This window comes from Ammospiza nelsoni, chromosome 3 (assembly GCF_027579445.1).
Source record: "Ammospiza nelsoni isolate bAmmNel1 chromosome 3, bAmmNel1.pri, whole genome shotgun sequence".
Lineage (NCBI taxonomy): Eukaryota > Metazoa > Chordata > Aves > Passeriformes > Passerellidae > Ammospiza > Ammospiza nelsoni.
The window spans coordinates 55721081-55734072 of record NC_080635.1 but is presented as its reverse complement, the minus strand read 5'-3'; the positions used below and the strand labels follow the sequence as shown (position 1 = coordinate 55734072).

General features: G+C 38.7%; 1 long non-coding RNA gene across 1 annotated transcript; it reads right to left on the bottom strand.

The window, feature by feature from the left end:
• Positions 1-1069: 1069 nt before the first annotated feature.
• Positions 1070-7725, bottom strand: LOC132070508 (uncharacterized). Its single transcript, XR_009418012.1, has 3 exons — positions 7646-7725; positions 3915-3992; positions 1070-1380 (listed from the first exon to the last, which is right to left on the bottom strand). It is a non-coding gene; the product is annotated as an uncharacterized LOC132070508 (long non-coding RNA).
• Between the last annotated feature and the right edge of the window lie 5267 nt (positions 7726-12992).

The following is a 12992-nucleotide window of genomic DNA, read 5'->3' as shown; positions in this document are numbered from 1 at the left end:
TTGCAAGCATAGAGTGAAGCTTCATTTTGTTTACCTTTGATTTTTTCTCCAATCTATGCATTATTTTTTACTCCGATTCCTTAATTCATTATAAACAAATATTTATTTAGGTTACAGGTAAGCCTGTTTGGTGCTGTAGAGCAAAGACCACCGCTGTGAAACCAGCACATGAAGTATTTAATGATTCCCCAGAGATGGTAGATTGTACTAACACAGAGGAACTCTCACAATGCAATAGCATTAGGAGGCTCATGGACTGGAGAATACCTCCTGCCAGGCTTCAAAAAATAAATACAAATCTATTGGCAGTCACTGACTTCTGGGAATTCAGCCCACTCAAATCAGTCTTTTGTTGTTTAGTAGATATCAATACCAGCCCACAGCTGTGGTCACCATCTTTCCCCAACACACACTCCCATATGGACATTTCTATAAAGAACAGCCTAGAACAAGTTAGCCTGGAACAAAGATGGCTGATAAGCTAGATAAAAGAGACACCTGCAAAACCACATGTTATGTGAAAGGTAAATAGTCACCCAAAAGAAAACAGTACCAAAACCAGATGCCATTTAATGAAGTTTCAGATACTGTGCCCAAAACATCCAGATTCTCTGTGCAATAAGCTGTAAATTCTCACTTGAGGAAGCTGTGAATGCTAAAGTTTTACATGAGTTCAGAAACTGACTGAACACACATAAGAAAAAAAAACTTTTAAGACAATGCTTCTGCACGTTCCATGTGCCCTGCAGGCACTTGTCCTCATATTCTTATTTGCCAATTTCAGTACAGCAGTGCAGAGCTAGACAGCAGTCATTTGTTAGTCATTACAGTAACTTTCAGATTCTTTAACCAGAAAAACAAATGTTTTAATTACTTTTCCCTGTTCCAGGGAACTGTCACTGACTCTTTTGTTACAATAGAAAGTTGCACTATAATAAAATCAATTACTTGCTATTTAAAAAGGAAAGCTTTAGTACAATAACAAACAGGACATTTTTCAGATGCTAGAGAATGTTTTAAAAAAGCAGTTCCATCACTTTATTCAGGTAAATTATTGTAACTTTCTCACAGTTAACCCTTTATTAGAAATTACAGAACTGTGCAGATTGTAAGGGAGCCTCCCTCACTTATTCAATCCAATCTTCTGCTCATAGTGGGTATGATAAAAGCACGTGGTCTAACAAAAGCAGGTTGCACAAGATATTCTACAGTTGCATTTTGAAAAGACGTGAGGATGGAGCATCCTATTCTTGGGCAAAGGGGAGATAAAAGAATCCTATATCCAAGGTTGCATCCACTGCTTCTTGCTCTTCAAATACAAACCTCCAAGAGTCCAGCTTTGTTTTCATTGCTGGTAACCCAGAAGACAGGTGTCTGTTACTGAAAAAGAGATGGGGGCACATATAGGCCCTGTGTATGCTGCCAACTTGAATAGCAGGTTAAGATGACCAGTTAATACAGGAGAAAAGCAGTTATCTTTTGATGGCAGCGATGATAAAAAACTTCATCTGGTTTTCAATTTCCTTTTTTTTTTAGATCCAGACCTCTTAACTGAAATCTCTTTGGAAGAGGACAGATAGTACCTGATGCCTACGGTCTTTATATAAAATATGATTAATTTATAAACAGCCCAGATGAAGCAGCTATGAAAAGTATTTAGAGGAAATGAATACATACACTTTACATTGTTCATCAGATAGGAACTTCATACTGTTTACAACTGCATTTGTCATTTCATTTAAAGACAACACGCCAAATATAAGCATGCATGTGTGTCAGTCCTCACACCTGCCAAAGTGTCTTATTTACAGAAATTAATTTCATGCATTTTTTTCCTGCCTTATAAATAGTTGAGGCACCAGAAATTCACTGTCCCAATGCTATTTATTAATAAATACTACTTATTAAGAGGAGGAAACTTTAAAGGGATGTGTTTCTCAGTGAAACAAATTACATGTCTCAAAACACCAACCTTCCTCTCTGAAAAGAGCTGTGATCTTTGAGATGCCCTCTGAAGCTCTCCCTTCAGCATTGATATGCACCATTGCCAGGAGCTCTTTTCTGACTTGGCTCAGAAGCCAAATTCTAAACACCCTTAATCTCTTCTCTTTGGTACTGCAGAACATCTGCTTGCTTGCTTTATGCCCCTTGATTTTTTCATTGTTCTTAGTGCAGAACCACACATTACACACATCCATCTCCCTAGGAAACTTGGAAATCTTTGTGAGAATGCTCTTTTTATTTATCTTCAGTTTGGCATTTCTTTGATTTGTCTTCTTTATGGAAGCAGATTTTATTTTGAGTGACACAGCAGCCCCCTGCACTTAGACATTTTCAAAACAACATGAAGAAGTGTTACAAATTGCTTGCTTGTTCATATTTCAGTTTCACCCCCATGCAAGGTACAAGTGCAAAATTTTTCTTTCTCTCCAAATATGTGAGATTTTCCCAGAATTGATTTTCAAACAGTTATTTATAGTTGTGATTACAGCTGCAATTCAAGACACGTTAGACTGCTCTAAGGCTCAAAAAAAAACTTCTCACTATGAGCAGATCTTGGAAACAAACCTGTTAAACATTTACTTTTGCCTTTTTTCCCCCATAAACTTTTTCTAGTGACATAGTAAGAGCAGCTCAGTTTGATTTTTTTTGTTTACCATTTCTCCTTGCCCCACAGCCGTGTTCCAGGTGCAGTTTGCATGTTTATCCTGACCAAGTGCAAAGTGAGGTGGTGTGAATGACAGCAAAGATTCTGGGCTGCTAAGGGTGAGAGAGCACAAGGACCAAGCTGCTGTTGTTTAGGGCTTCCACTTCGCACAGGGATGAAGAGGGATGACAGCAAGTCACCAAGCACAAGTCTAACACTGAGCAGAGAAGCTCGGGTATGTATTGGTATTTTGTAGGAAGAAAAGCTAACACTGAATCTATTTTGCACACCCACAGAGAAAACAAGGCTTTTCAGAAATTTGAAAACATGCACAACTCCTTTTAACAGGGAAAACAGGCTTATGGAACGTTGTTATATTGAATTTGGAAATATTTGTTCACTGCCTGCCCAGATGTGTGCTTGTTCACAGCACAGTCTGTAAAAGGGAAATGCACAGGGAGTGCAACATCCCAGGCACATCCTGATTTGAACTCCTGTAAGGAATTATAGACAGGGCCAGTGGGTCAGGGCAGACAGAACAAGTTGTGTCTCTCCAAGCAACTGTCATTAGAAAATGAGAAGTTGAGTACAAAAGTGCATTGAGATTTACATTTTAATAAAAAAATTAAGGGTTTTTTTTTAACTGAATACAGCATGTCACAGCTATAGCCCTCTATTATCTCCTTCATTTACAGCTCTGACTGTTGGGTACATCCCAGCTTCAGGGACCTGGATGCATGCCTGACTCTCCCTCATCCCACAGCTGGGCAAATCCCACTGAATAATAATTCTCCCTTTTTTACCTTCATTTCCACAGAAAGTGGGAAAGGAAAAAACTGCCCATGGTCCCACAGATCTGCAGTCTGCATACAGAGCACTGTGGCACGGGTATCCTACAAAGCACATGCAAGCCTCAGACTAAATATTGTTGCTCAAAACTTCTGCATTAGCTCTGCACAAGCTGAATTCTGCAGATCTCCTGTCTAGTCTGCCTGCTACATTATGGCAACCCCAGTGTCAAAAGCACTCACTGACAGGATTCAAGTAATTGCAATTTCTCCCTCTGGGTGCTGTGGATAATACAGTGCGTTGAATACTCCTATGCAGTTAGCCATAGCAGTAAAAAGCAAAGCATAAACTTGTAATCCTCAAAAGTTAGGGAATTTCCCTTCTCAGACAATGAATAAATGGACATTTTAATCAGAACAGAGACTAACACCCGGAAATGTCCTCTCCCAGAGGAGTGTGTTATGCAGTCTTTCTTTACCTTGTTCCTTCTGTCCCAAACAAAGCCCCAGGAAAAATAGATTCTGTTCTCATCCATGCCAACAGATACCCTGCTGTCCTGCATGCAAAAGAAATGGGGTTTGAATTTTCCAGAGGAAGATGCTTTACCTTGGCTTCTGCTTCCTAGATGATGTTTCAACTTTTACAGCAGTCTGAAGGAAATGGGTACTGTTTCTTTTTTTTGAAAGTCTGGCACAGAGGAGCCCATGCAGATGGAGACACATGAAGACACCACAGACTTCAAACACACATGGCAGGGGAACACTTCCGCACACTCTCAGAGCAAGCAGACCTGCTGTCTATGAGCACACAGCTGTTCTGTAGCCCTGCAACAAGCCTGAAGAATATGCCAGAGAACACATTTGCTACACAGAGGCAGAAAAAGGACTCAGTACGTGGGCCTGTGCTGTAAAGTGAGTGCTGCCCTTCTCTAGTCCTGACTGGACCACGTGCAGCTGGAGCAGTTTCAAACAAACCCTAAGAAATTTAATGTTTCCTGGCTCCACTGCCGTGCTCCACATAATGTATTGTGCCATACAGGCTCTACACAGCACTGCTGTAGAAAGCTTTATTTAAACTGGGAACGAGGGACACACCAAAGAAAGACTTTTGGGGGAAACCAGTGAATTAATTTAGACTTATTCAAGAAATGTCAAACAAATAGAAAAATAAATGTCTAGATAGAGAGCAAAAGAGGTTTTGACTGTTTGGTTGGTCAGGAGTGGTAACTGAAATCATCAGCTGAAGAAGGTGAAAAAAATGAAGGCAGAAATTCTGGAGGAACGGCACCAAAAACCCCATACCATTCATAACAAACAGAAAGAAATTGACTTTAGAGATAAATGAACATTGCAAAGCAAGAAATATCTCTAAGTCAATGACAGAATAATGGGGTAATTCAGAATAAGACAGAAGGAGCTTTTCAGAGGGAAAATAAAGTTATTTTGAGTAATGCCTTTGATGAGCAAAGTACCTGCTAACATCAATTAGTCAGGAAAGACTGAAAATTTAAGTCAACAAAGTAAAACAAGTATTTCATATAAATAAGGAGATCAGGTCTTCTGATTGCACAAAAACCTTTTCTGTCATTTAATTAAATTGCCCCTTTCTTTATGGCCATCTTCTGTTGTGATATATACATGCCTTATTCCTCAAAATCCTTTACAAGAAAACAGTCTTTCAGGTTAAAAGCTAAGAAATGTTTATAGATCCCAGAAACTATTATGAACAGGTTCTTTATGTCTATGGCTTACCTGTTTACTAACAGCAAAGTGGAAAATTTCTCTTATAATGCTGCACATATTTTTATTTAATACAATATTGCAGTGCATAAATTGCACCAATATTGAACATAAATTGTAGCTTTAAGGCTTCAGACACTAGGACAGCCCTACTGAGTAAACACTCTAACCTTACTGTACTCTGAATCCATTATTTATCCCATTTTACCCAAATGTTGTTGGGTGGGTTTTTTTAATTCTGAAGACATTTGGAGGCTGTTTTTTATCTTCCAGGCAAGCAGATAATTTTGGACTTGACAGAATAAAGACATTTTCTGCACTGTCACACACAATCTTTGAAGGAGCTGATCATCACCCTTGAGTTACCAGAACTAAAAGCTATTTATCCTTCAGGTGCTTGAGGGTTCTAAAAGGAGCAGCTTAAAGGTTTTGATTTAGTTGAGCTGGGAACAGACTTAATCTTTTGAAACAAAAAAGATTAGGTAAAGCCTGAGGAGTGCTTGAATGTAACACTGGGGTGTTTTCAGTCATTTGTTCATAGAAACTGAGACGCTGAACAACACAGCCCTGCTGACATAAATGAGATCTCCCCCTCATTTTCACTAACCAGCTGTGGGTTCTGTTGGCAGAGACCAATTTCCAGACTCATACAAAACATTTTTGGTTAAGGGATACTTGTCTGAAAAAAAAAAAAAAAAAAACAGAATTATTAAATTCGTGGATTATCTTTTGTATTTTTATCAAAAAAAGAAGAAAATTGGAAAAGTGCACAAGCCTGAGCCCTCAGGCAGTACTAATGGGGGATGGGCTGTTCCTTTAGCACCTGTGGCAAAGTACTTTCCTGGTCATTTATTGGAGGCCACTGAAGACATGTTCATGTCTTCAGCATCACACAGCCTGTACTTTCCTTGTAACAACTGATATTTATAGGGCACACAGAGAAGCTTAGGAGAAAATTCTGACGAAATAAATGAAAGAGAAAATACTGTAACTGACCATCCTGCCCTCCCCTTTCAAGCATGAGCCAAGATGGTTCTTCAAGAGAAATAAAGACAGAGCAGAAACAATGGACAAAATAATAAACACTACGGACTAATAGCTTAAAAACCAGTTACTTTGGATAGATAATAGATGAAATAGAGGTTCAAAATAGATGTTAAAAAGAAGTTATATGCAAGAAGAAGTTGTGATCAGTAAGCAGAAGAAATAAAATGCCCAGTGACTGACAAAAATCCCTGTGCAAAGAAAAGCAAAGGAAAATGAATGCACAGCATATTGGTAATAACAGGGCTATATTTCAATCTGAGATCCTGCAAATTTTGCTCCAAGTCTCTGCTCAAAAATATAATTTATTTTTCCTTGTGTGGCAGTCAAGAAGGTAATTGCATAATAAGGTTAGAAAAGATGCTGATTCCAGAACACATAACATGATCTGAATTCAAAACAGTGACTGCTTAGGCAAATGGCACAAACATGCAAGTAACCCAGGATATGCATAATGGTCGGGTCCTGCAAACTTGTCATATTTTCAAGATGTAGAACTTAATCTTCAATTAATTACTTATCAGGAATGCTGCACTCTGGAAACAGGGGGGCTCATTTTTAAACACACATTTCAAAGTTTTCCCAACTCCCTCATGTAATTCTGAGTGAACTGGGAAATAGTTGGTTCTGTACAAAATATCTGATCTGCACAGTTTTGAATAAGTGCACGCTGATCAATGGGACAGCTGCTGCTGTATTTTTAGCTTTGCTCATCCAAGCCTGCTTAGTTACTGGTATGCTTTCAGCAGAGTGTTTTATTCAGGGGTAGGTACAAGGGCTATTCTCATAGTAATATAAACTCAACTTTAATACTGTTCTCAGTGATGCTAATAGGAAGCGGAATCTGGGCTTAAACAATTCAGTTTCCACAAAGAAATTTAAACTACTGCAACCACCATCATTTCAGGGAAACGCATCCTGATTTCCAGCTGAAAGAGGCCTTATATAAATAGCCAGCTGACTATGAGAAAGGGAACCAAAACCAAGTACTCTTTTCAATTAAGAAGTAAATGCATTTTCACAATGAAGTCAAGTCTAAATCTCAATGATACTTTTTGAATCTCCTTAGCTAATGAGACAGAAGATAGTGGTGGAAGTTAGACTGTAGGCAAGGAGCAGCTGTAATTTCTATATTTTTATTGAGAGGTGTTAGACCTTATAGCCACATGGAAATGTCTGAGCTTTTACAGGTGGGGTGCTCTTCATGCCCTGACCTTCCAAAGGTCTAGAGGTCATAAGAGTCCAGCCCTGATACTTGAGAATCCATAGCTTGAATCTCAAGGGAGTATAAGTTCATAGGCTATCTCCTCAGAGACAGGCGGTAAAGCACATCACACAAATATGTTTTGCATAGCATTTATGAAAAGCTATTCTTTCCTTAAGAGAGAGAATAAAAACTAAATAGTGAAACAGAAGATAAACACACCTCTGACTGTTCAGCCATTCTGAAGACACCTCACCAAGTAAAAGCTAATTGCAGCCTCTGCACAAGCTCTGCTGCTCTCCTCCTGCTGTCCCAGACAATGGGTTTACTAAAGGAGGGGCTTTTTTATAACCTTGTCAATGATTGCCTCATCAGCTTCATCTGGGGACCAAGGCCTTCTCATCAAGTGATAGATTACTGAACTTCTGGCAGTTAGGCTTTAACTGACTACCTTGGCCTGGCTAACAGCTATCAGCATTTAAAGGTGTTCTGCTTATTTATCAAAGCTGGGTGACCTACAGTGTCATCCTATCTTTTCTGTCAGCATTTTAATGTCCATGAGTACTTGGAGTGCTGTACACTTATAAGTGATTTGCTGCATATCTATCCAAGGATGAAACTTGCTTACTGCATTCTAGTGATCTCACTTTTTAGACAAACCTGCCAAGAAAAAATAGTCAACACCAGAGATGTTTCTGGTTCTGGGAGACCTGAGACCCCAACTTGTGTAGGTGAAAATTGCTGCACAGACTGCTGGTCAGTCCATCTCAGTCTGCCACTGAGTTTTTCTGGAATTTGAGAGAGGAAATGAAGCCTGTCTCATGTTTCCTGCAGAGTGGGTGTTCAACTGTACCTGCAATTACATTCTGTAATTGCCTGTGAGATTCACTAGTGGGAATATTACTCTGTAGATAAGCAATATCAAATAGCAGGAACCTTACATTTATAATCTACCTCCTCATTTGTGGGTTGGTCTTGTGGGATTTTTTTGGTCAAGACCACAAATAAAATAAATAGAAAACTAATAGAAGCCCCAGTAAGTTTTCTTTTTAAACAATAGGTAAGGGCATTAGCAGACTCTGATGCCCATGTTGGAAAGAGAAGAAAACCTGAAAGTTCCTCATGCATTTCCTTCTGTGTCTCTCACAGCAGAAGTTAAGAATTGCCTCAGGTTTGCCTTGCTTATGCCAGTAAGAGCATACCCCTATCCTGCTGAGTGCAAATGAGCACTTTGTGCTCCAAGTGACTTGCCTTCAACTCTTCTTGTAGCAAAAAGCAACACACAAAGCAACTTCTCCCTCCTGCAGATGAGGAGCAAGCTGGCAGTAATGAGCAGCGTGCAGTTTGCCTCCCTTGCCCCTACCATGCTAGCTTTGAAACACACATTTCACTGAGTCTGGCACCACAGAGTTTAAGGGTGGCTAGACCTTATATAGAATAACTCCTATATTCACCCAGGGTATAACACACACGCCTAAGCCTACTGTCAAGCAAGCCCAAGAACCTTTGTTCACCTCCCAGGACATGTTTGTACACTTCTATCAGCAAGGTTTCTATGCAAAAGTTCCTTATTCCTTCTTCTTGTTCTGTTCTGAAACTAACCCCATTAGTTAGTTTCATTGTGCAAAAGGATGTTTAGTCCATAGGTTTTTTTTTCATGGGCATTGGAGGTTTTGCTGTTTAGCTCACAAACCTGACCAATTTTACATCCTTAATTTTCTATGAAATGCAGCTGAAACATCAGCTCTGGGCACTCTACAAAGGGAATACATGACAAGGGAATTATAAAAATAATCTTGCTACCAAATACAATACACATCTTTGCAGCAAAATCATATTTAAGTGAAGAATTTATTTTGGCATGAAGAAAGAAGATAGTGGTGGCTAACAGGTCATGAAAGTATGGAGAATTTAAAAGGTGACAGTTTGCCTAATCTACTTAACTGGGAATTAAAATTAGAACTATTGAAGCCTTGCAGCTGTATTGAACTCACACACATAAAAAAGCTGAAAAGACAAAATCTCAGGCAAATGAAGCTGAAGAAAACAAAAGAAATTTTTATTTGAGTGAATGAGATTCAGTTGATATTAATGGCTACATAAATAGAAATCACTAAATTGCAAAGCATTTAAATGAAAGGCAGAAATATTTGACACAGATACTAGAAGACAAAGACAGTAATTTAATAATAAATTAGTAGGATACAAAAGTAATGATGACTAAGACAGGGCATGAGACACCATATAAGGAGCTCTGAAGTGGCTGAGCCAGTCTGAGATTTCTGAGCCAGGAACAGGGACCTTCTGTAGATTTCCAAGCCTTCTGGAGAGCCCAGAGCACTGGAGTATGTGACAATTGTGGTATCCATTTTAGAAGATAGCTAGGCTAAGGTGGCTCAGTTTTGTCTTTCATATCAATACCAGGCAATTCTGACAAAAATAAATGGAGTGGCTGAAACTGGACCAGCTAAATACATTGAAGGAAAGTTAATGTTAAAGATTTGCAAAAGCTTATGGGGGGAAAAAGGGAAGTTATGGTCAAACTAATTTGACTAATCAATTCTGAAGTCCAAAGTTTGTTGACAAAAAGAATAGTGCTGATGCTGTACTGTGCTCTTGATTACTCATCAGCCTGACATCAATAAAAGGAACACTCAAGTGAAAAGGCACCTAATTCAGGGATAAAGTCCCAATGCCATGTTGCTAGGACAAGCATTGCTACCTCAAAATTATTTTCTAGGTAAAGGATGCGTAAGGCAGTATTGCATACAGGTGCACACGAAAATGAACATGAACTGCCTCTCTCTCACTTTGCTTGGTAAATAGCCACACTTGCCTCAAGCTTGTAACCCAAATCCTAGACACCCAGTGACTGTCTTCAGCAGCATTTGGTCTACACCTAAATCCTCTCCTAAAAGCCTAATGGTGTCTTTAGGTGTGTAAGCTGGGAGATGCTCAGCAAAAACCCTAAGAGAATGTCATCTCTGCTACCAGACTACTGTAACCATCTGAAGAAGGCTATTAAAAAACAGGCAGGATAAAAGTGGAGATGAGAAGGGAGCCGTGACATAGACCCTAAAACATGCCTTATAACAAGACTCAGAAACCGTGAAACATTTTATTATCATAGAAATTACTTCAACTGTGCTTAAGTACCTCATAAGGACAGAAATTTGACAGAGAGCTCTTTATTCTGCTTGATAGGTCTTTGAGATGAAGTTAGATCATTGGAGTCTGAAAGACATGGAAAAATAAATTTAATAAGCCTCTGAAAAAAACCTGCCAAGACTTTTATGGGAGCTTCTACTATAAACATTTTAACTTAAGAATTTTTTTTCCATAAAATTATTAAACCAGCAACTCCTTCAGGAAAAACATCAATTTATATTAAGGGATTATCAAGGTTATCAAACAAGACCTTTTGGTTTTAGAAGTTTTTCAGATTAATTTAGGCAAAATCTTACATTTACAGCATTCATAGGAAAGTTGTTTTAGATGTGGTATTTTAGGTTTTCTATCCCTTTGCATATCTTTACAGACTTTTCTCAAGGGGTTTTCCTGGACTCTCTGATTCTATTTCACTGACTCTGCTTGGACCACTTTATTCTTTTTCTCTTAGTAAGGAAACTGATCTTGACTTTCTTCACTTCTTTCTTTTTTCTAGTTTTCCCTCTCCACTTCTTATTTTGTGTCCCTTTGAGTCCCTCTTTTGCCTGCCTTTCTCATTTTCAACCTTTCTCTTCCATCTCTTTTTTTTCCTGTTTATTTTTCCAATTAAATTATTTAATGTGATTGCACATGGAATAAGTCTTTCAGGGAACATAAAAACAAGTTAATAAGCACCCCCAAATAATAAACAAAATGTATCCGTTAGTCTAAGCAGAAGAGGTAAAAAAGTGTGGGCCACAATATCAACATCAAAAAACGCTAAGTTGATTTATGAACGTGTTGAATTGGAGTATCTTAGCTAATTGCTTTTGATTCTGACTTTGATAGCTTCACTCATGGAGAATTTTATAAAATTTAAAGACAGAAATGTTGAAACCACTTTAAAGAGTCAGCAGAATGCCTACATATACCTTTATTCATAAAGAGCAAATCACAGCCAGGGGCAATCTTACTGTTCTAGAAATTCTGACAGGTGTATCTGAAAGGCATTATTTCCTTAAGGACTCTCATCATCCTTTCTGAGATAAGTTGATGCATTCAATTACATTCCTGGTGTGCAGCCCCAGAGTCTTGCAATTATTTGTTCTCCCACAGATCCAGCAGGGTTTCAAGTCCTTCTGTTCATTCCCTTCAGGATGTTACAATCCAAATTGGTGGAACAACTTTTCTCTAGTCACTGGAACCAATAACTAGACCAAAATGCTACTTTAGCTTCCAGGCAGAATTTTTTTTTTTTTAATATCTGACTGAAAATTTTACACAGAAGCTTGACACACCTTATTTCATTCATCTGACCCCCACATCTTTCAGTGTATTCACTGAATAATCTCACACTTCCCTGTGAATATACGGAATTTGGGTTGAATGCTTCAAGCATGAAGCAAGCTCTCAGAACAGGCAAGTTTGTCCTGAACACATCCAAAACGCCTTTTTTCACTTAGTCACAACTCACATATTTTTTATTTTTATGCCATGCTATTTCTGTGAAAAAAAATCTATTTGTGAAGGCTGATGTGTATGCAGGGGTCACCTTTTTATTAAAGACAATAGATACTATTGTTAGATGTTAACTTTACATTTCAAACACTGCTGTTCTATCAAAGGCAATGTATTACCTTTGTTTGTGATGATATGTGCACATTACTACTCATGGGGAGCCAGAATTTGGCTTTTGAGTTGCTGGGAAGGAGCCCAGCTGTTCAAAAGTTAAGTAATAGTCTTCAAGTAAAACTTAAGGCATTCTCTCTTTACATTGCAGTATTCAGTTCAAAAGTACAACAGCACCTCCAGGATTCTAAGGAATGTGTATGAGAATTTGAAAAAAAATTAAAAATCATAATAAGCAAGTAAATAAAAATATAATAGCTCTACTATTCCAGGAAAATGTTCTAGACACAGAACTTATCCCAGGCGCCTCAGCAGAGGCTTGCTTCTTCTTTCTTTTTCTTAATAAATGTATTCATTTTCTTGTATGCTTAGCAGCAGCAGTTTTCTTAAAAGAAAAAAAAAAAAGATGAGCAGTAAGACAAAACAGGCAGAAAATTAAGCAGATAACTATTTGAAAGGCATGATTGGACACCTCAGCAGGGCAGTAAGAAAGTCACAGATCACTGAGTCCCCTGCACAGAGAGTGGTAGGTAACAGTGGGTTAAGAGTGATGAGCCACAGAAGTTAATTAATGTGGCATGGAATCCATAAAAGTTAACAGTGCTCATGGGTTTGGCCAGAGAAAAACTTCATCTGTGTCAGAGGTAGCTGAACCTGATGGGCAGTGGGAACCAGGGGCTGTCCTTTTCTGTCTGAGCCCCATGGATGTGGGGCTGCTGCTGTTCCCTCTCCCTGAGTGCAGGCAGAAGAGAGGCTGAGCACCCGTCACTCCTGGCACACGTCCACTCTCACT